Genomic DNA, 22,329 nt, shown 5'->3' with positions numbered 1-22,329 from the left:
TTGGGGAACCGGAGGTAATAATGGAAGAGAGTTAAAAAAGGAAGAGAGTTAATGCTATGAGGAGAAAAACAGAATATGAGAGAAGAAGGAAAAACTAAACAAGCTGCACAGAGACTGGAAGTAGAACCAAAGGTAATAGTCAGAGGCATTATAATACTGGAAAGAGGGACAAGGAAGTGGAAATGAGAAAAGTGGAGGTCAAAAAAAAAAAAAAAAAAAAAGGAAAAGAAAAGAAAAGATGAAGGAAAAATGCTAGAGGGAAGAATAAAACAGCTAACTTTAGGCTGGTGAATATATTTATCTATGCTTTGGCCACTATAAATTATAAAAATGAAAACCAGGGGACTGCTGTACAGGGTGTATACATGCCGCTGTGGAGTGTATACCATGCACATAAAAGCAGAGAGTCTTTGCATTGGATCTTACTTATTTTCCTGCATCCTTTTGATTTTTTCAATTTCAAAAAAAAATCAATTTCAAAAAATCAAAAATCAATTTTGATTTTTTTTATTTTTAACTTGTAAATGAAAATTAAAAAGGACTGTGGGGTGAAGCAGCAACAAGAATAAGAATCTGTTGATGCATGATAGCAACCTTCCTCTGATTCTTTAGGAGGAATTTGAAAAGAAAGGTAGGGTCTTTTGCCTTCATGAGAAAGTAGATTGCTCCAGCTTTAAAACACAGTGTAGGAAACAATTCAGGGGCAGACATTTATTTGATCCATTTCTTCTTGAAAATGTCCCTTTCAGCAAGAACAAAGGTTGTTGGAATGATACTCAAATAAAGGTTTCCATTTTAATTTTCATTGTAAGTGGTGTCAGAGTTGGTCTTAACATGAGGTCCACAGGGAAATACTCATTATAGCAAAGAGGTTGTATTTTTGCCATGTCCAATAATAAGATGCATTGCAGCATTACCAGACTGCCATAGGAACAAGTGCGACAGGTAGAGTAAAGTTGGGAATATACTAGTTCAGATACACTATTAAAAATAATAATAATAATAATTAAAAATATCAGCAGGTGGAGGGAACGAGTTATACCAGGTAGTCACCCTTCCCCCTCTCCTGCATAGCACATGTCCAGTTACAGGAAAGAAGGAAGGAAGTCATCTCAAGCAGGAAGTGAACAGAGAGATTTATTTGCTGCTATGTTGAATTTTGTCATGTTTTGTCATGCCATCTAATAGACTTCCCAGTCCTGATTCAGTTGGTTCTCAGGGGTGCCCTACAGAGTGCATAGGAGGGGGTGGGTATTAAGAATTGCATCTGTGAAAGCTTAATGCTGACCTACTAAGGAGAGGGATTTATCTATATTCGTTTCAGTCAAGTGTTTCTAAAAAAATCACATTACAGAGTAATTTTCTTGTCTTTATCCATTCACTAGCCAAAATAAGTATTGCATTATGTCATACAGGTTCACACAGTAGGCAGAAGAGGTCCCACTGCAGATCACCTTCCATCCAAAGGCATTCTCTGGAGAACCAAAACATATGATTTAAGAGCTCAGCAGGAAGGTTTAAAGCTGGGAGGTGAGCAGGGAGGTTTAAAGCTGGACCTTTCATTGTACAAATTAAAAAAAAAAAATCTAGATTTCTTAGGTAAAAACACGGACACTCTCTCTTCTCATTCTGTGCTATCTTACTATCTGAACCCTCTAGATCCAGCCACCACAATGGCTCTAGCAGAGGAGCACAAGTGACTGCTACTTCAAAGCACAAATAGTAAGACTGGGTGCTCCAGCCTCTCAGGATTTAGGCAGTTCTTGCCTAAATCAGGGTGTCAGAAAAGCCTTGGAACCTGCAGGATTAGATGAGGTGATACCATGTTATTAGATACCTGTGATACCTAAAAGCTGGACTTAGGTGCCTAAGGAGGCATTGAGATCCTTAAGTCCTCCTTGTGAATTGAGCCCTATGTTTCTTCTCCCATAAAACTGTCTCCATCAGCAACATTATTCCTTTCATAGATGTTCATTTTGATTTATTTTTTTTTACATTTATATAACCTGCTCTACATTCTTTGTTGCTTCTATAAACTTATAAAATCACCCTATTATGTAGAACAGTAAGTCGCTTAAGTCATCTAGCAATATTAGCTCAGTTCAATACACTCAGGATGAAACAGCTGCATAAGCTTTAACCCTTTATGCCAGCCTCTGTTTATTATCCTTACTTATTTGACACACAGGCTGAAATAACTTCCTTGTTCTGAACCGTGCACTTCTGTGCTTCTGATGGAGCTGCTAAATGCTCTTGTTGTTCAGCTCTTGCAGCTCACTTTAATAGCTTTCGCTTTGCATTCACACTGGCTTTTCAGCACATTATAAGTGGGACTGGAAACACTGCCTCTCATTTAAGGTTGCCAGACACTCTGCTGATTTCTGTTACTTAGAGCCTAGCCAAATTTCAGCTGTTTGGTTGAAAATAATGCTCTATGCCTTGTGGCTGCCTGGGTTGAATTTTTGGAGAAAATTTCAGCCAAGACAATTGAGCCCTGTTCAAGAGCAAGGTTACTATACTCTGTGCAGTTTCACCACTATAGATGGTGGGGAGAAGCAGGCTATTCTTATTTTCACACATCAACTGCTTCTCTTGCTTCCCTGCAAGACTGCCACAGCCACTGGGACAAGAGGGCAGAGCTGATGTGGTAGCAAGTCTTCCCCCTGCAACCATACAGCCAGTGTAGCTTGGCTGTTCCCAGGTCCACGCTCGGAAGTACCATGGCTGTTCCATGGTACTGGAAGAAGTGATTCCATTCTTAGCAAATTTCTCAGTTCTTACCGGGACTTGCAAGTGGTGCTGCTCTGTGGAATGTCGACTGCACATCAGAGCGGTCACAGGCAGTTGCATCCACTCTTAGGATGTGCTCAGCTTTGATAGGGAGCAACAGGGACTTGGATGCAGGGCCAAGATGAGGCAGTGGCACCAACTGACTCACCAAACTGGGGATGGGGTGAGAAAGATCAGACATGCACAGAATGATCAGAAAAATGAAATTAGGACTACAGAGTAAGGGGTGCTACTGTTGGACTACAGCAAAATGTACTGCATAAAGTGGCAGGACTGTTAGGTGGTGCTGGGCAATCACTTAACCCAGGCTTTCCACAAGAGGTTAATAGCTGTGTTTTATTCATTTCCTGGGTCCTGATTTCAAGCTGAGTTGCTTGTTTTATGCAAATGATAAACGTTCATGTCTGACGCAAATTATGGGGGCTTTGCATGTGCATGCAGCAGAGTCCTCCCAAGGACTTAAGGAAGAAAAAATAAATAAAAAAAATCATGGTATATCCAGTTTGGAATCCAATACCAAAGTGAGCTTCTTATTTTCATCAGAATTTGTTTCACCTTTAACCTGGGAATAATCACAGCACCTTCACTATCTGCTTTAGTGACATTAACTGAGAATTCCCACATATAGAGGAAAAATATTGGCAAGGACTCAGGTGTGCTGGTGGCCAGGCAGAACATATAGGAGGTATGACGTGCATTTGTGGGTGATATGCCATCATGTTATGCCACTGCAGGAGCTGTATGGTTCTCCCCACTCTCTCCTGCTAGCAAAGAGCACCAGAGACAAGTCCAAAAATAACTGACTGCTTTCGGGGAAGGTATGAAAAGCATGCTATAAATATCGTCTCGCAGCACACACCAAGCACTGAGGAGGCAATGAAATACGGAACAACAGCTTGTTTAGTGAGGGTTGTCCATCAGATACCACAAATGAGGTAGGGCCTTTTATAAAACCTGAAATTAGCTAGGTAGTTAAGGATGGCATCAGAATGAGAGCAAAAAACAAGCCAAATCATTGTTGTCCAAGCATATTTTCTAGCATCTGAGTGGCTAATTCTGAAAACTTTAATGAAGTTCTTCAAAACCTTTCTCTGTGTATGTGTGTGAAATTAAATACTTCACTTAGACAATTTTCTGTTTTATTTTGTTCCTTACTTTTTACATGTTCTGACTAATCTACATTTTTATTTAAAATTAAATGAAAGAGTATCTTGATATCAATGATAATGGTACTATATCAAAGAATATCTTCTGAAGATGACACTTGTTATTTATTGTGTCTGCATTCATTGTGGTGGCTCCATAATACTGTAATTATTTGATGTAATATAAAGGTATTATTTCTCTGTGTAAATCTTACCACAATCCAAGTAACCAATTTGGCTCATTGATTCTCCCTACCAAGAGTATCCATCCACCAATGATTTCCTGTAAATCTAAACCATGATAATAAGGAGACCAGGCCACATTCATTATTTGTTACCTTCATCAAAGGCAAAGTATAACGTCAAGGACACATTTGACCTTATTATCTTTAACATTCATGAGAATGTTAAAGTACAACACATGACACCAGACTGAGATTAAAAGCATTAGGGACAATATCAACATATTATTCGTTTAATACACAGTAACATAAAGGACTTCAGACTGTTGCAGAAAGCTTGTAAAACCTGACTAGAACTATGAGAGATTTCAAGAATAAGACCAGAATAAAACTAAATGTTAGTGAAAACAAAGCACTGAATTAAAACTAGACAGTGCTCATGTTGTAACTATTGAAATGGTTTCCTCAAATAAGAAAGAAAAGCAAGATCTGGTTTTTAAGCAAGCTGTTTATTGGAATTGTGTTGATTAATGCAAGAGAGTTTTTGGAAAAACCATGCAAGATACTACATTTAAACAGGAAACAGATGGCCCTTAACTGGGTATGCAGGTGAGGAAACAGTGGCTTCCTAATTTCACTGAGCCAGCAAAACAAGAAGAAATGTAATGCCTTGTTTGTTTCCCTCAGTCCAGTATGCACCAGAGTTTATATTAGTTTTTGTCTTTTTTTTGTAAAATGTTTTTTCATTTTGTTACACACACTTGTACTTATACCAGGACTACAGTCTGACCAAGAACTCATTCCTGACAAGTATCCTTCCTAATTATTTATATTTTCAGAGATGCAGACCACTGCTGCTAAACTACACACGCAATGGTATTAGGGCAAACAACAGAAATCCATTCAAAGTTAACTATTTGCAAGGCATGATGGGACTGAGAGAAACCATAATAATTTATAGAATGCATTAAAACTGGATTGCAGGGAAATTTATGATAGGCAGCTACACAATAATAAAAACCAAAACCAAAACCAAAAGCAAAACAAAACAAAGATTAATTAACATAAAAATTCTAGCTGTCATATTTCTCTAAGTAGAAATAATTGCAAAGCAATTTTATTTCGCTGAATGAACCTCCAAACAAGTACAGGGTAAAGTCAACATGAAAATGAAAGTCACCTTTAGACCAGTAAAAGAATAGCCCACAAACTATCTGAGTGGACTGGTGGTAATATAATTACTTTGTAAAATGCAATTGTAATAGAGACAGTATAGAATTAAAAACATAAGAAAATTTAAAGTTTTTTTTTTTTAAACTGTATTCCTTATCGTTTTGTAAAATCAAGGTAAATGCAAAAATCTCAAAAGGTAGGCTTAAAATAAGTTAAAAGGAGTAAAACAAGGAGGCAAAAGTGGATTAAAAAATAGAGAATATTTCTGTATGAAAGTATTAGAATTTGGGTCTGTATAATAGTGTGTGTATATAAATGTGCAGATATTTACCACACACAAAAGCACAAAATCAAACATGAAAGGCCATATCTTAGGTGCAAGATTGAATGACACTCTTTTTTTCATCCAAAGATCTTTTCCCAGATGTTTGTCTGTAGCATCACTGTGAATCAAGAGGTACTCCACTGAAGTCAGTCAAACCCCATCACTGAGCCTGGGAAAGGTGAAGAATGAATATATTTATCTGGCTGACTTGAGAAATAAAATCTGAGTGATCAGTCAGCAACTGTAGTCCCTTACTACTAATGTACATATGAAGTAGAATGTTCTATCAAATTTCTTAGAGAAAACTTCTGGTTTTGACCTGTCCTAACAATCATAGCAGACTGCCACAGAGCAAAGTGTCCACTGGTTTGCTAGCACTGAGGAAGCTGACCTGTTTGCCCTTCTTTCATCCTCTCTAATTAAGCAGGAGCAGATACATTCCTTGTCAAAATTGATAGCTGGTGGCAGATCCAAATGAATTTTCACATATTTCTGATGATGTATAATACAGTTCTGTTGTTTATGCAGCATCATGCTGTATGCCAACATGATGCACCATACTATGTGAGACTCTGGCAAACTTACAAAGGAGAGTGGGAACAATTTTAATAGCTTTCTTTCAGATTGGATTGTGGGTATCTGATCTAAATGTTAGGTGATTTCTCTTGAAGTGCATATCAGTAAAGGTTGATGATTTAAACATCTCCAAATACTTTTAATCTTCAGATGTTTTAGTGCCAGGTTCTTTTCAGTGAATATAATGGATTTCAATGTCAAAAACAGTGAAGAGGGTGTTTTTTTTTCATACACATGCAACTGCAAGCATCTTTAATACCCTTGGAAATGTAGTAGAACAAAGCTGCTTTCTTCTCTGATTTAGCAAAATTGAAGTGAGGGTTTATTTACAGTGAGACTCATTCTAAGATGTAGTTCTTCCTCTGCACTGTATTTGAATATTATATTATAGTTAGGAAATCCAGATGGACTTGAAGTCTACTTTGAACTCATTATATTAACTTTATCTTCAATTCTTATAATAAATGTTATGATTGGATTACAGCTCTTGAAATTTTCACTTTAAGAATTGCACTTACGTTGATATTTTGTATATTTACTTTTTTTTTTTTTTTCATCTATTTAAATGTGGTTAAAGTGCTAATACTTCAAATACATGGAGAAAAGCAGCATGGTGCTGTGGCCAGACCACAAGACTAAAAAGAGAAGTGCATATGAAATAAGCCCCTGGTTTTGTAACTTATGGTTCCCTTTACATATCTGTTCTGTTAGCTTAGTTTCCCTGTCATATCATGAACCTCCAGCTTCCTTCTTCTGGCTCCTTATCCTGTGAGTTATACTTTCTTGGATCCCATTAATGTCACCTAAGTATTTGAATGGATCATCTCATATTTCCCCTCTGCAAATCAGAAGTTCAAGTTATTTGCTCCTTTTCTATCACAACTGGATTCTTTCTTCAAGTTTTCTGGTCCTTCAGAGTTACTTTCGTTTGCCTGCTGTGATACTCAGATCATTCATTTTTGCTATTAAAGTGCATTTGGGAGCAGCAGCGTTGTCCCTTCTCACCCATGCACAACTTAAGACTGCACCTTCAGAAGACAGATCTACACAAAAAAGACTCCCTGCATGACATTAATGCAGCAAGGCACCAATCTCTGTGTAAAGTGCCACATTTCAAAAATCACCCCACCAATCAGCAATTCCTAAAATTTGGCCTCAATTACATGCACTGAGCTCTTTGGAAGGTCCGTCCTGATTTGCGTTGAATATGCACATTAATCAAACACAGAGAATGTGGCGTGCTGACAATACTTTGTTCTGTAAAAATGTATCTGTGCTGATAATGCTTGAATTTGTTGTGCTCTGAACCAGCTGTGAACTCACACTGGTGAGTGCGAAGTAGATATAAGATGATGCCAAATCAGAGCAGTCCTCCCTTGTATACCCACTTTCTACCCTCCGCAAGGAACAATAAAATACATATACTCGAGATAGACTGAATCCTGCACATAGATGCACATTTGCACTTGTTCACTTTGCAGAAGGATGAAGCATGGTGGGAGCTATGCAGGGCTGCGCTACCACTGCTTGTTGCAGGGCTCAACAAGCAAGCAGTTGAACAAAGCCAGCCAGTTCTGAAGCAGGAGCAGGAGTGACTACTTAATATGAAAAAAGATGGATATCATGAACAGGTTACTTGGGGCAAGCTCAGGGTAGAGTGGAACAGCCACATAAGTTGTAGTAAATAAAGGAAATGTCATTCCTGAGTCTTAACAATACAATACCATTAATAACTTCAATAATAAATAAAATGTGCTGTACTATCTGCAATGATTATACGCATCGAGACTATTATTTTTGGTGACTAGTTGTAAAGACTGTGGTGCATTGTTGAAATAGCAGCATAAAGGGTCTGGGTGGTGATGAGGCTTTTGCTTCTCCAGGCTTCCTTTCACTACCTATTGTTCAGCAATTTTTATAGACCTTGTAAAAACTGGAATTCCCTATCCTACTAACAGGGCATTAACATGTAAAATGGGGTGATACGAAATGGAATATTTTTATGAAACTACCTACATTCCTATAATCCTCAGAACAGAAATATTCCTTTTTCATATCCACTACATGATTTTACCTTGTCTGACAAGACATTTGTGAAGTGGTAAAATGAATGAATTAAGGTGATAGTTTAGCAAAAACTGTCAGAGTATGCAAATAAACCCAAACTGAAATATCAGTTTATGGTATATGGTATTTTAAAATTATTATTAATAATAATAATAATAATAATAATAAAAATATTTACTTGTTCATTTTCAAAAAATTATTCTAGGCTTTACTGTCAGAAATAAGGGAAAGTCATGAATGCTGAAAAAATATATAAATTAAAAAAAATAGGAAAAGAAACATATTAAAGCTTGGTAGTGAATTGTAAATTGCAATGAGCAGTTCAAGAAACATTTAAAATAGAAGCGGCAGTTGCATAGGCAGTATTTGAACATCCTATCTTTTGTTACTGTGCCATCAAAGTCCAATACAAACACAATATACTGTACCTAGAGAATCACTTGGTGCAAAACTACATATTTTGCAATCTAGATGTTCAGTTATGATGAATGTCAACAAAAGCAGCCACAAGAATGACCCTCCTGACTGCACTTCAAAATCTTGCCAAGAAATGTATTCCCTATACTGTCATAAACAATCTATTTGCCTTCATTGTCTACTGATAAACATTTCCTATCCATTCTTTTGAAGCACGCAATATTGACATACCCCAAGATAACAATAAGTAGTCGAAAATAAAATCCATTTGAGTTAACTCTTATGTTCAGTGTCTACTTTGCTAATAAATAAAGCAATTTTTAATTGTCATAGGCAATCATCAAACACTGAAAAGCTTTGGGTGTCACAGCTATAAAAACACCACTGTGCTAGAGCACTATCATTTTCAAATTGTGACACAGCATTCTTGTGTAGTGCTGTTATTCCTAAATTGTTAGCTTCATCCAGCAAAAACAAAGAAAAAAATGCCACAAGAATATTGTTGCATCAAGCAGTAATTATAAAGTAGCTTTTCTTTTTTCCTTTAGGTTCATTGTTAGCAATCAAGCCAGTTTTTTTTTTTTTTTTTTTTTTTTTTTGCCAGTTAACAGTAAACAACTGATACATAGTTTCTAAGAGACTTGCATCTCTAAAAATATTTGTCATTTAACTTACCTACTTTGTATTAACAGCAATGTTGTCTGTGTTTATATTTTCAGGAATGTTTACTGAATTAAGAATAATTGTCATGCTGATAATTGTCTTAAACTATCAGTACTAATATTGACTCACTATAGTTCTAAGTCATGCTTTTAATACACGGTGCCTTACCACAGATAAATAGAAAACATTCAAAAGTTATTTAAAATATGGAATAATCATATTGTGCTATATTACACTGATGCTTAAGTAGATGTGCTTTTTCAGATCAGAAAGAAAGAAAGAAAAAAGAAAAAGAAAGAAAGAAAGAAAGAAAGAAAGAAAGAAAGAAAGAAAGAAAGAAAGAAAGAAAGAAAGAAAGAAAGAAAGAAAGAAAGAGAGTGAGAGAATGAAAAAAGAAAAAGGAATAATACATCCATCGATCTATCATCTCAAGTTAGAGATGACTCAACAGCCATGGAACACTTTCTAAGTATAATTTGAAGACTATCTTTCACGTTATACACTAACACATATCACATCTTAACCAATCCCTAGCAGAGAGGCAACTGTTATCACATCCATTTTACAGATAGAAAGAATTAAAAAACAAACAAACAAACAAAACCAAAAAAAAAAAAAACAACACATATTTATTAGTCATAATTACAAAAGGTGAGTGTGTAAGTCAGGCACTGGGGCTATATGTCCATATATTGTGGTCTATCCACTCAACTACATTCATTATGTGTTTAGGACATATCTGTATTCCTGCCAAAGAGGCAGGAATAATGGTGATGAGATTAATATTTTTCCAGACAGAGAAAAAAAGGAGACAAAAGAGAGAAACAAATACAGATATAGTTTTGCTTTTCTTCACCCTGTAAATTAGCAATAAGTATTTCTTAGAACATCCATTTTGTCTGATACTCTGTGCAATATTCATTCCTAGATACTATATTGCTAAGACATCTCTCAGTCACTGGTAGCTGAATTATGCAGTGTGCTCCCAAATAAATACTCAGAGCTCCAGCACCTGCCGCCTGAAGTCTGTAAGGAAATGCATTTGTGAGTAAGGTAAGAATCTCTTAGGAAAACTGGCAATATCTCCCAAGAATCTTCAAGATGTAGGGGAAATAGAAAGTGTAGAAAGTGTGTCATTTTCTCACCAATAATCTGCACTTTTATCTTACATGAAACAATTTTTCACAAAAAAAGTCTGCACTCCTTGTATTTGATAAAGAAAAAGAATTAGAAATAGGTCCAATTTCCTTTTGAAAGGCAGGCTTCTTCTGCTTTTGATTGGCCTTTTCCGTGACCCTCTATACAAGAAGACAGATAATAAATATAATGATTTGTACTGAAAAGAAAACTGTAAGGATAATGGCCCAAACAGTGTAGTCTTTTATAATGTTACCATAGTAAATAATAGCAGCATGGTTCACATGGTTATACTTATGGTTGTATCAGTGTTTCCATTATAAATCCTGTTTTTCATAAGTTTATAATTTCATTTTAATAAATCTTCTCTTGGCTGAACTGCAACATAGAAGGTTTCAACAAGGAATGGTTTTCCTTTAATATATATTTTTTTGCCTAGTCACAAGCCATCTGTTAATCAAAAAGAACAATTTACTTGTTTATAAGAATGTTTTGTACCATCTAACAGAAAAAAGAAAAAAAAAACAACTCCAAATGAAGTAATGAAATCAGGCAATTGATTAACCTATAACAAACTGTCATCAGTCTTGATTGTGAAACTAGTTCTTTTGCTCATCTGCTAAATGTACTTTTTGACTACACATACTAATACCTCCTCCAAGCCCCCATTCTACAGTTAAGCATATGCTTAAGCGCTCTCTTGAATAGGAATGCTTTCCAGAGCTCAGGCCCTAGAAATATATACATATTTAATTAGATGGTAGTGCTTGAAGATAATTCAATCCTCTCCAAACAGCATGTGGTTTTACTGACTTCTGCATGACTAACAGCAGTGTAGTTTTGCATTTGTGTATTAATGATCAAGTAGTGCTTTCTTCCCTCCACACTAGCCCTTTATCTTGATGGGCATGTTTGTTAATCAAGGAAAGGTGAGGGTATACCTCAATATCTGCTTAATCCTACAGTGCTTCTGCATACACTGCTCACTAATTTCACTTAATAATTTTATGTTGCACAGCCAGAGCAAATTTATATCTTGTTTACCATGCATTGCCTTGATTGGTCTGTGTCATAGCTCTGGAATTACTGAAACGCAGATATGTGTATTAATGGGGAATATTATTCATTAAACATAATGGCAGAATATCTATTTTACTATACAGTAATATGCTTTAGTATTTCACAGAAGTACACTAATCTATTTTAGTTTACGTTGTTAGATATTAGCAACAATATATATTGGAGACATATTTTAACAATCTAAATATAAAAATAATATTTAAATCATTAAATGATGACATATAAATAGCAGAGGTGCATGGAGCTGCAAGATTTTAAGCAAGCAGGCTTAGTGGTGTTCAGATCATCAGGTTTGAAAAATATCTGTTCTGAGCAAGACAAAAACTTGATTTGGGCAAGCCTCAAGGAACAGAGTATTCCCACAAGTGATATCAATTACTGCTCTGCAATAATCCTTCATGTTGCTCCTTGACAGAAAGGGAAATATTTTCTGTCCTACCTAAACAAAAGCTGCATATCTTGTCTGTCTGCAGCTGCCAAAACCATCCTGGCCTTCTGCAAAGCTGGGTTGGGTTAACTTTGCTTCCTTGCTCAGGGGAACCAGCACCCTAATAGTGTTGTGCAAAGACCACTCTTATCGTCAGTGGATCATAAGTACATGTATTCTGCATATGAATATACTTTATATTCAGGGTTCTGGGTGAATTCTGGTCTAAAAAATAAGATTCAACTTTTATTCGTGCACTCTGAACACCAGATTCATTCTTGGCCTTTATCCTGTGCTAGAGCATCTGTACTTTCTCATTTTCAGCAGAGCTCCTGCTTTCCCACTGCTCAAGAACACTCCATGCCAAACAAATCTGGTTTACGCCAACTGCCTGTGCATACAGGGGTGAGCGAAGAGGCAATGCAAGGCTGCAGGGTGGGACAGGAGACCCTGGGACAACGCACACATGGCCATGTCCCTCACCAGATCCTTTTCCTCACTGCATGGTTTGAAGCATAACCTCGTGTGTTGGGAGTCTAATAGCTACAGAGGGCGCCATGCAGGCCATCACAGCTAAAAGCAGAATCCTAATAAAATACTATCACTTGCCTGCATGATAAACAGCTCTACAAATGTTAATTTCTCCAATGTTACTAGAAGTACAAACAGTACATATTGCTTCAACGCTGCTGTGCACGGCTTGTGCATTTAGAGGGAATGTGTTTAGTTTTTATATTTATTTACTAGGGACACAAATTTTAACAACATGAAATATTTTGCTTGTATGGTATGAACACCAATAGTTTAACATAAACTATGGAAGGAATCCAGGCTGTGTTGACATATTTTATGAATGTTATGGGATGCCAGATTGGAGGTGTACATCTGTGTGGGTTGGCCAGTCATCCCACTGCCGTCTGTGTATCTGTATGCTTAAATGAATTAGCTATTATAAAAACACTGCATAAACAAGTTTAATGCTGTACACTTCCCTTTTGCTGATACAAAAGTATCTGAATCACAGTAAAGCAAGCAAACAATGATATCCAATTGTTCTTTCACTACTCTCATGTAAAAAGTTGGAAAGCTGTACACTTAAAACCATTTCATCTTCAACATTGAGGATCCCCACTCTCCTTCTGACTCCATCTCCCTCCATGTCATTGGCAGCAATCTTCTTGCATCCCCTCATGGCAAGAAGTACCACTGCATAATCCTGCAGTCGAAATCATTACCCAGTGACTGCCATTCACAAGGTCACTCAAGGTCGCTAAAATCCCTTCCAGCCGGCACAGGCCTGGAGCAATGACTGCCAGAAAGCTGCACCAGATTGCCCTGCTACCAGTGCCAGGATACCAATATAGAAGTCAGGAACTGTGCGATACCTTAGGGATTCCTCCTACCTGAGGTGCTAGCTATCAAGACAGACTTGGGAATTCTAAGGAAAGCTTTTTCCTCCTGTGTATCTGACAATGCTACTACAATAACTCTTTGTTTTTCTCTCTCTCTCCTCTCTCTCTCTCTCTTATTTATTTATTTGTTTATTTTACACAGCACACAACAGCAAAAGCTTTATGTTCAGCTACTGTAACCTTTACATTTACTGGAGGATAAACATAGAAACCTCCATGGTCAATGACTGGTAAAAACTGGGATCCTCAGCACTGAGAGAAATCAGATGGGAGCAAGGAAATCAAATGATTTCTATTTCACTGTTTAAATGAATTTTTACTAGCTTGGCATTATGTACATCGGTCTGAATTTTCTGGTCAAAGGAAATAAAAAAAGGTATTAGAAGAAAAGTTTGTGTGTTTACTTACAGAATTTGATCTTTGAATTAAATTAGAAACAATAAAACATTCTGAACTTTTTTTTTTTCAGAGAACAGTTTGTAGGCTAATTTTGAATTTGAATTCATTCCAAGCATGATAGCTTAGATTTGCCCCAGATGGACTTTCAGTTCTGTTCAAATCGCTTGACAGCACCATAACAGCCATTTGTAACTAAGTCTGCAGAAATGGGCTGGCACTTGCAGCTTACTAGCATTGCTGATCTTTTTGTATGGGAAAAGCACCCATAAATCACAGTGCATTAAAAAGGCACACACATCCCAAGCAAACATCATGGAGAATCCATTGTCCTGTAGATAAGTATACAAATAAGTGCAAAGCATCACTTAAGTTTTATATAAGGCACATATTTTTTTGGAAGGCAACCAATGCAGTTTCACATGCTGTACTTTTTCTAATCTGACTGACTCACAGTCTTGTGATAGTGAGATAAGCTAGGTAGGCAAATTTTTACAGAGTTGCAATTACTGAAATTGTCATTACGCTGCTCACTGTAAAATAAATATAGATAGAAGTGAAATTATGCACAGGCTAGAAGTAGAAAGTGTTTTGCTTCTGTTTGCTAAATTAATCTCTTCCTAAATGGCTGCAGGCCAGGTAGGTTAGCATTTGTGGTTTCAAAGGTTTTCAGCGCTTGCAATGAGCCATGAAATTACTGCATGCTGCTGAAAATGGCAGCTGATGAAAGGAAAAGAGCGAATCCCAAAGGCAGAAAGACAGGAGGAAGCAAAATTACAGGCAGAAAGTCTGATTTTTGATGTTGCTCATTGTGAAATGTACACCCAAACTTTTAATAAAACATAAAACATTAATAAACCTGCTAACAATTCCTTACAATTTCTTTTGAAGTCTCAGTATAATTTCTGAATACTTATTAAAACAGGCAATGATTCAGTGGTGGCTGAGCAGTTTCTGTCTGTCGGATATGGTATATTGGTATACTAGTGACTTTTGAAATTAGATTTTTATTGATGTTTTTTAATTGAATTATCCAAAGGATTGATGTTTTCTGTTAATAACCTGACCCTAAACTCTTGAATTGTTGATCAAGTTTAACTAATATTAAATTAGATATTCAATGGTTAAACACACTGTGTGATCAATGCTGCTTCACCATTGCAAATCATCTAAACTTGCTTTGGAAAAGAAACCTGGCTTCATATAGTCATGTTGCTAACAGCTAGTTCATTGTATGACATGTATATGCCACAGCAATGTCGGCATTACTCCCAGGTATGAATGAAACAATGCTTTTAAGCACTATGAAAAGGAGGATATTAACAGAAGAGTCATGCACAGCAATAGCTGTGATACTTCAGTATCACCATTTTAGTTTTAAAGGAACCTACAAATGTGCAATTCCCTTGGGTCACTATCGTGACATCATTTATTTTTTGGCCAAATACTACTTTCAAAGACTCACAGTGTGGCTCCTCTGTAATTAATTTATCATTATTAACACACAAATTGTCATACAAGAAATTTATTGACAAAGACAAAAATAATAATTTTCAGGACCTAAAATTAAGAAACCGGTCTTCTATTCAAAGAATACCAAATAGATTCATAAATTACCCTTGAATCTGGCTATATTCTTGAGGGCTCTGTGCATACAGGCAACTTGCTTATTTAATCAACCAAAATATAAAATGGGGTACTTCCTAGTAAATGTAAGTCTACATCTATTATATTTGGGGACTGAGGAGACAAACTTTTCTGTTATGATTATGTAAAATAATGTCGGCTTTTATAGGCCCTCCAAAATGGAAAGATCTGAATTGAGCAAGGCAAGCAGCCAAGGACTAAATTTGACAGTATGCCTAGAAGGAACCAGGCATGGAAAGTAGTTTCACATCCTAAAATTTCTTTGATAAAGGTGAATGGCTTTAAAAGATCCTTTACCTTAACAGAGCAATTCTGATCTGAATTGTCTCCCAAACACATGGCAATAAATACAGTGATAAAGAAATGGTCTACAGTTAAAGGTGGCCACTAGGAGTGCCACTAGGAGTGCAATGCAGGTCACAGCAGGGGGAAAACAGTTCAGCAAAGGAACCTGGCAAAATCATTTCTGGATTTCTGGAATGACACAGGTTCATCAGTGTTTCTGCAGAGAAAAAAAAAAAAAAAAAAGATGAATAGAATAGAATAGAATAGAACAGAACAGAACAGAACAGCTCAGTTGGAGGGGACCTTCAAAGATCATCTAGTCCAACTGATTGATCTCTTGAGAGCTAACCAAAAGTCAAAGCATATTAATGAGGGCATTATTCAAATGTCTTTTGAACACTGAATACTTTAGCTTTTAAGGTATTGCCCACCTAAGAGGGAATCGCACAGAAAACTGCAAGCAGTGCAATTTACAGAGTTATTTACCCAGGGAGGTCAACTGAATTAAGGCAATCACATTGTAATTTGAATAGAGACTTAGAAAAATCACAGCCTTCCTGAACAAGTCCCCAGCTGCATCCTGAACAGTGGACCTGCAGTAGAGGATGTTGGGCAAAATCTCTTCCCAACATAGGAATGCAATGGACAGGTAAAACTGCAGGAGTAATGCCACAGGTAAGAAGAAAGTAATTGCTGAATTGAAATCACAGGCATGTATACACACACACATAAATTGTGATTTTGTGCACATAAGTTCAGTATGTGGTAATGCATGTGCAAAATGTCATGCCCTTATCTATTCAGTAGCTCATTCATACTGCACTAATCACTGTCTCAGCACCTAATTTTGAAGACTATAAATATTTTATTATCCACACAAAAATCAGAGGTGGTAACTGAGCTCAAGCTGTGCCCTGAGGAAAATAAAGCAAATTGTGCCACATAATAAAAGATAGATATAGAAAACCATTGCATGGACATAATTCATATTCATATTGAGAAGTCCTATATTATATCTAGTGTAATCACATTATTCATGATACAGTGTATGCTATAGAAATAGGAAGTGTGTACTAAACATATTGTAGCCTAAGAAACATTTTTAATTACATTTTTATTAAAACTTGTAAAATAAGAAGTAAACATAGAACATGCTTGCCTCTCGGTGTGATAGGAAGAATTTACTTCTGCACTACAGAAAAAGATAGCACAGCACATGTTTGACATTTAAAAATAAAATCATGTAGCCTCAGTCTATGGTCTTACCAGACTGAAAGAATCATTAAAGCTTGTAACTGAAGACAAATAATGCTAGCATATACCAAGTCACACACAGACAAATATTAGCATTGAGCTTTATGGAAAAACACAGCAATTTTGAATCCAGTTTATAAAATCAGAGATATTTCTAATTTAAAAAAAAATACCCTTGGCCTTAGGAAAAAAAAAAAAAAAAAAAAGGAGAAAGGGGACAGAAAGAAAGGGAAAGAAAATGAAAGATGGAACAAGAAAGCAAGATAGCAAAAAAAGCAAGAAAACAAGAAAGCAAGCAAGATAAAGTAAGTATGCCTAGGAATAAAAATTAATTTAAAAAATACTTGAGAAAAACAACAAAAAAAATCCAAAATAACCAAATAAGCTCAGGGTGTGAACATGCTTGATTTTAGGGTTGAATTCTGCTGAAGTCCCCTTTTAAGAAATTAAACCACCGGCAGAAACAAAGATAAAGAAATCTAAAACTGAAGCAAACTAAATACTAGCAACATCATTTTCAAGGGAATGGCATGAAGCTGCAACAGGAGAGGTTCAAGTTAGATATCAGGAAAAGTTTCTTCACTGGGAGTGTGGTTGGGCACTGGAACAGGCTCCCCAAGGCAGTGGTCATGGTACTGAGCCTGCCAGATTTCCAGAAGAATTTGGACAATGCTCTCAGACATATGGTCTGATTTTTGGGTGGCCCTGTGTGGAGCCTGGAGCTGGACTTGATGACCCTTGTGGGTCCCTTCCAACTCACTATGATTCTATGATTCTGTGATCATTCATTTCTTCCTATTTGTGTAAAAGTGAAGAATCTGAGGGGCTGGATACTCCATAAAGAAACAATGCTATGTGTTATAAATTTTTACACAGTTATATATTATTTGATAGATTATTCTGTAGTGAAAGCATGGGGAATGCCTAGCTAAATTTGGGCAGAGAAATAACTGGATTCCGTATGTAGGGTGCAATAATTTGCTATACATAGTTGAAGTTTAATGCACGCAGAATTTGTAGAGGAAATTGCAATTTATCTGCAGATTCTGTGGGGGAGAAAAAGCAAAGAAGGTTCCCTAAATCACTCACTTAGCAGGCTATACACTTTCTCCCTGAATAGGAGTTTCAGCTCTCCAAACTGCCCCTCTTTGCTACTGTAAAAGAGGTCAAGTCAGTAAATTCTTTAGATAATGCAGGAGTTAAAATTGTGCCTTCAAACCTGTGTGGTTTGAATATACACAGTGCGTTTGTGCGTTGAAGAGTAAAGCTTAGCCATGAGAGTTTTGCTGCTAGAGGTTTAAGTCCATTAGCACACATTTTTTCACTAGTACCAAGAATAGAACAAAATACAAAGAACACAATGTACACCATTGCATATATACAGTAAGGCAGGATACAACTTCTGTAAATGATAGGTAGTATTTTCCATTAGACCGTTACTTTTCTCTGTGGTGCTGTGGGCTCACAAACTCCCTCAGCAGGATTCATTTTGATGATGGAGAGGTTTGACTAAGTGGTTACATTAAAATTTTGATTAAAATTGTTTAAAATCAAAGTGTTTCCTTCTCTATAGCACGTAAAGTTTCACAGCAAATGATTGGACAGAAACATGATTTTCTCAGTCCATTTGACCTCTCTCTCAGGTATTGGATTAGAAATGAAAATGAACCTCAGAACACCTCTCTAAAGAACTGTCATATCCTGTATGGTGCTACCTTGCAGTATGCTGAAGAAAGCTCTGAGAGGTCCATCCTTCCTTCCCATAGCTGTTATTCTCCCAGACTGCTCCCTTCCTTTGGAAAGCAGATCTTATTTATTCCCTAGCTATTCCTCTTCAGCTGTTGTCACTAACCCAGGTCTATTTTATTTTTATTGAAGGTATTTTGCAGGAGAAATTGTAATTAAAAGTAGGAACCTCAAGTGATAGGGTACATCTTTTTCCCATATTAATAAAATAATAATAATAATCAGAGTCTTTGTCATCACTGCATTCAAAGCTGAAACTGAACCACATTTCTTACTCTGGCACAAGATTGATAGTATGAGCCGAGACAGGTTCTTTGTCTACATATATATGTGAATATTCTCAGAAGTAAGGTGGTATAGACTTTGTGTGACTAATACTGGAACTCTGAACCTTGACAAATTGCAAGGGTTTCGGTAAAGAGCCACAGGGATGACTGAAGCTGTAGAACTTGCCTTACTGATAGAGAATTATAAAGTTATGTTTCTTTAGTTTGTCAAAGATGATGTGAAAGAAGAAACTTGATCAGAACCTGTAAGTAAACAGCCAAAAGGCAGAAGATTTTATCTTGCTCTTTCAACCTTCCCTCAAAGACTGGACAAGATTCAATATATGGCTGATGAACTCTAGGTAGAAATGATATAATGTCCTGAACACTGAAAATAGTTATCTATAAGAAGTTTTTACCTAGGGAAGTAACAGACATCACCTGGAATTCTGCACTTAAAGTCTTTCTAAAAGCCAAGCCATATCTCAAAAGCATTGGAAGCAGTGGATGAAATTATAGATTCCATTTTATGCAGAAAGTCGAGATAAATTATCATTATGTCCCTTCTAGTTTTTAAAAAACTGCAGATCTAGAGGAAAACAAAAGAACAGGTGGCAGTTATAAGAACAGACAAATCAGAGAAAAAAAATAAGCAAGCCAAGCCAAACCTTTGTGAATTCCTCTTGTTGATTATTCAGGCCACATGTTCTCTTTTCAAAATTTGCCAAATCATCTGTGCTCACATAGGAGCCCATCATACTCAAATAGATCACATTTTTCTACTCATAAAAGTAGTGGCCTTTTGGACTGTTAAAGTGATTTCTAGTCAAAAGAAACAAGCAAAAAAAAAGACAAAGGTGCCTCCTAAACAGTGGTATGGCACCTCAGCTTCTGAAATCAGCAGCACATAAGGGAGTAAGACCACCAACAGCACATCCAGCTGCCTTTGACTACTCTGAGGCCCAAGGAGCCAATGCCTGCTTCCTCATGTGTTGAATGGAGCCAGTTCCCAGCATGTCAGAAACAAAACTTCAGCTCACATTTCTACACCCCTGCTTAATATCCTTTAGCTCTTCTGTTATCTCAGCCAGGTGAGACTGTGCAGAGTTGAAGAGATGAACCAAGCTTGAATGTGTTTGGGGCTGCCATATATTTTTTAAGGGTGTAACTTCTTTTCTGTACTGCCTTGCACGGTACTGTTCCCAGTTAAGGCGATTACCTGCATGCACTGCCACTGCTTGGCAAAGTTGCCAGAAAATTGCAGGCACAACTGGAAAACTATTGCTGAATGACAGCCTGATGTAGAGATGCACCTTCCTCTGGTGGATCTTCCTCAAACACGGGGACATTCTGAAACTTCATAAAGCAAAAAAATATATATCAAACTCATGACTCTGCTGAGAAAGCACACCACCACCACCATCATACACATTACTGGCAATATTATACCAAATGGAAAAAATGTATACTCTTTTACAGATGCCTTCACCCCCAAAACACTGACTTTTATGCTGCTCTCTCCTCGTGGAAGTATGCAAGAGCAGAAGAGGTTAAAGTGTGTTCTGGCTCTGCCAAGTAATCACATGCTGTAGGGAAGGTGCAGAGGACCACTGCAGAGATGGGGAAGGAGAGCACATGCTCACCCGCCCACTTGGGACTTTGCTCATCAACAGGGATGGTTTTGTTACCTTGCTGGATTTGTGTCTGTGAAAACCATCTCTTACTGAACAAACTGTACTACTTCTGCTGTATTTATTTATTTTTGATCATTTTACCAGCCTCAGTTACTGCACCTTCCTGTGCCATGTCCAGGATATAAATGAGTGGAAAGTGATAGAATGTTGCACACATTAAATGTAGGAGAAAAAAAGACAAAAAACAAGCATAACTCAGAAAAAAAAAAAAAAAAAAAAGAAGGTGTATTCAAAAAGACATTTGTCTGCATACAGCCATTTTCAGTTTAATATAGATGAACAAAGAGAAATGTGGATATCTGCGCTTGTTTTTGTCAAACTAAAAAAAACAAAACAAAAAAAAAACTGTATAGTATAAATTGTAGTCTGCCTTTAGGACCTGATTCTGATTTCCCTGAAGTACCATAACTACAATAACAACCAGGATTTTATATATGTACAGATATATATAAATCCTCAATGTGTTCACCTTTGCACACATTGCAATGTGTCCTGAGCCTAGAGAGTGTGATACTACATCCAGCTAAATTAGAGGCCAGACCCATCTTGTATGTAATGTTGTAAAAATAATGCCTGTTTGCAAAAGTCTTGACTGGCTGCATTTAAATAATACTTTTCTTAAAAATGTTTAAACTAAGAAAATATTAACAATTATGTGGAAATAGAAGATATCAAAGAGTAGAAGATATCAAAACTTTGGATCAGAGACAACTTATCAATTACTTCAGTAGTGACCAATTTGTCAAAACCCAGGAAGCAAATCACATTCAAGGTATTTAGAAAGACTATAAGGATGTTTCATGAAGATGGCACAAGGAAAAAAAACTTATGAGCAGGGAGTTCAACTTAGAATTTCAAATTAACTTATTGTATGATGCATTATTTAATAAATGTTAGCATTAATTTTTGAAGAGTTCAATTTGCATACTATTACTGGGCCAAATGGTTGATGAGGATCACAATTAAAGAAAGATGCACTGTTCATTTGGTTAAAAAAGAAAAATCAAATGAAGTCAAACCTTCATCATTACACAGAAAAAAGGTGGCCTATAGCTGCCAAAAATATAGAGCTCTCTGACAGATATATTTAAAGTTCTGCTGATATTTAAATCAACTTTCTTGTAGTCTGACCCTATGCAATAGCTCAGGATCCTCTCCTAGCCTCAGTTAAAAAAAATTAAAAACAAAAGCTTCTAGCCTAGGAAATAGAAGCTTCTAGCCTAGTGAAAGTAATTTAGAGTTTCTTTTAGAATGACATCTGAAATAAGTTTTCATCACATTCATCTATGACTCATTTTCTGATTTTTTGATACAAAATAATAGTGAAATATTTGAGCAAAAATGTTAGTGTTAACTTACCCTAACTTATATATGTTATACCAAAAAAGTTGCAGCTACAAATAAACATAAGCATTTAGAAGAAATGAACCATAAAAGATGGTAGCTCTTACAGATTCATGGATTATTATGCTGGAAGAGATGATTGTGACCCTCTAGTCTGACCTCCTGCATAATGCAGGCCATAGGACTTCTCTGAATTAATTCCTGATTGAACTAGGGCATCTCCAATAGACTCAAAGTTCAAAGGCTCCCATTGCCAACCCTGAGCAGCCACCTTTTCCATGGTATGCAGAGCTCCTCCATGCA

Source organism: Aythya fuligula, chromosome 2, assembly GCF_009819795.1.
Source record: "Aythya fuligula isolate bAytFul2 chromosome 2, bAytFul2.pri, whole genome shotgun sequence".
Classification (NCBI taxonomy): Eukaryota; Metazoa; Chordata; class Aves; order Anseriformes; family Anatidae; genus Aythya; species Aythya fuligula.
This window is presented reverse-complemented; position numbering follows the sequence as displayed.